This window comes from Galeopterus variegatus, unplaced genomic scaffold (genome assembly GCF_000696425.1).
Source record: "Galeopterus variegatus unplaced genomic scaffold, G_variegatus-3.0.2 Scaffold500, whole genome shotgun sequence".
NCBI classification, from domain to species: domain Eukaryota; kingdom Metazoa; phylum Chordata; class Mammalia; order Dermoptera; family Cynocephalidae; genus Galeopterus; species Galeopterus variegatus.
Window position 1 is genome coordinate 530961 of NW_007726611.1, and position 2773 is coordinate 533733.

A 2773-nucleotide genomic window follows, 5' to 3' on the forward strand; every position below is an offset into this window, starting at 1 on the left:
GTGAGTTTCTTATATCTTTAGTATATGATCATATGGTGGGAAATGACTTTGCTAGACTATGAGAAGATTCAGGAATTATTAGATAATTTGTAATATCAATCTGTACCATTGGATTTTATGATGAACAGGTTTGGTAATGCCTCATCCGAACTATATCTTCATTTTTCACTTATTAAAATTTCTATGTGTCTCTTTATATGTTTGTAAAATCTTTATATGTTTGTAGAATTGTTAATTTATGGTTTAAGCGACATAAAGTATGAATCGCTTCTTACCAGTGATCAACATATAAGTATTTATCAATATATACTAAATTCAAATAGCTACAGGTTTTGTAACTTTTAAAAGAAAGATGTTCACTGGAAAATGCATGTGATGGTACTATCAAATGGCAACATTTAGTTAAATATTTATCTTACCTGTGGTACCTAAACTGTGACACTATGGATACAGTAAGATGACTTACAGATTATCAAAAATCTTAACAAATTTTACGTGGAGACATATTTATTTATTTATTATTTTTTAAACTGAATGTTTAATACATTTGTAGGAGTAGAAGAAATGCAACAAGGATTAGAATTTTATGATATGCATTACACATTTATGTTAAAGGTGTTTCATTTTTCAAAGAAGTTTCTCCTATTTCCCTCTTTTCTGTCTTCCTCAGAGCAATAAATAGTAATTACTACTCTCATGGGTAAGCTGCTCCATTGTGTTGGACAGTAATTACATCTCTATGTTTCACATCATTATCCTCTCCCAGAACCCTTCAGAGTACCTTTACAGCACAATCTCACAGTGAAATTGTACTCCACTCAAATCAGAAGAGCCTAAAGTAATTAGAGCAAACAGCACGGAAATTCATGTGAATGAATGCTAGGGGCACAAGAATTTTTAACTACAGATTTAGTAACAGAGTGTCTACTGGCACAAACCTATTTGTTTATATTATTAAAACTGCGATAGAAATGAAAGCTACATGAGTGAAAAAGGAACTCAGGAAAGAAGTCATTGAATATAACTAAATACACTTTAAATATAAATACCATCTATTTCCTAATTAGTATCAGGTAAATATCTGAACGATCTATCCTGAACTCTCAGGTCTCAGAGAAAAAGGTCAGAGACAACTACAAAGGTGCTTCGTATTATCAGGTCCATTTTTAAAACAATGAGATCCTTTGGGAAAATTACTTCCGTTTTTCATTCAAATCTTTCATCAGAAATTTCTGATGGTCCTGTTTTTGGTGATCCATTTATGTCTGCACCTTTATAGTCTATTTTGCCTTTATTTTTATCATTGGACCGGTACAGCTTTTCTAAGCCACATGTGACTAACAAAAGGGGAAATCCAAGGGTATATGTGTGGCTTCAGAAATTTTTTGTAGATCCAGAACAGAACTAGAATGATGATACAAGGAAGGCACACCATTGTCTCAGGCTTGAGTTCCTAAACGTGAGAGCACAGGTGGATCACAAGGCTCGAGGAGGGCAGGAAGAAATGCATGTCAGGCTAGGGCTTTGTGAGCACGACTGGGGCTGGTGCCTGCAGAGCAGCTTGAAGGCTCCCACAGGAGTGCCGAGGCCAGTGCCCACTTCTGGCCTGAACCCCCAGCCGCCAGCCCGTGCCCACCCCAGCCCGATTCACCCGAGGCCATGAAGCCTAAATGGCTAAGACATATTTAGAATATAGAAAAATTTACTGGAATATAAAATGTAAAGGATGTGCATATGTAGATATCATGTACATTTGTACCTATTATTACGTAATGATTGTAATAGTGATTTTCTCAGCACAAGTATAAAATTTACTGCTTTTTTCTGCCCCATCCTCTATCCCATTTTAGGATGTGTTTAGCTTTCAAGTATCTCCTAATATGAATCCTATCAAAATAAATGAATTGGCAATCCAAAAACGTTTGACTATTCGTGGGAAGGAAGATGAAGCTAGCCCCTATGATTATGTTTTGCAAGTCAGTGGGAGAGTGGAATATGTATTTGGTGACCACCCACTAATTCAGTTCCAGGTATGTGTATTAATTATCAGTCTACTAGAAAAGTGTACGTGTATGTATTTAATTTTTATTTCTGATTTAAAAAACTGTGTGCCCATACTAGAACATTTGTAACCTACAGAAAGTTATGCAGAATTAAGTAGTCAATATCCATAATTCTACCTATGTCTGAGGTAATCATTGTTAACATTTTGGCATTTTTTTTTTGTCATTTGTCTTTGCAGTTGCATATATTTTTGGCATAATAATTATACATATGAATATGCGTACCTATCTATGTGTTTGCATTTTGCTTTTTTGAGTGTTTTAGTTAGTGTTGTATCATAATTGTTTTCCTATAACATTATGAATTCTTAACACAATTTGTTATAGCTACCTACTATTTCATTATATAAACATGGATATTTTTGGGGAAGTAAAATATGAAAAAAACCCTTGTGGTTATCAGTTAGCTATGTAAAGTAATATTGTAAGCTTTCATTGTGAGTTAAAAAAATTTCTCAATTTTAGTCTGTAATATTTATGTGTGTAATCTCCCTTGCCCCTTTTTTGTTACTTCTATACGTGGTAGGAAATTCACCTTGTGGTTATCAGTTAGCTATGTAAAGTAATATTGTAAGCTTTCATTGTGAGTTAAAAAATTTCTCAATTTTAGTCTGTAATATTTATGTGTGTAATCTCCCTTGCCCCTTTTTTGTTACTTCTATACGTGGTAGGAAATTCATAAGCATTAGGTCTGACCATCCTCAAAAGCC

At 34.0% G+C, this 2773-nt stretch overlaps 1 pseudogene; it reads right to left on the reverse strand.

Moving 5' to 3' along the window:
- Window positions 1-1206: 1206 nt before the first annotated feature.
- On the reverse strand, window positions 1207-1435 carry LOC103587888 (annotated as a pseudogene).
- Window positions 1436-2773: the final 1338 nt, after the last annotated feature.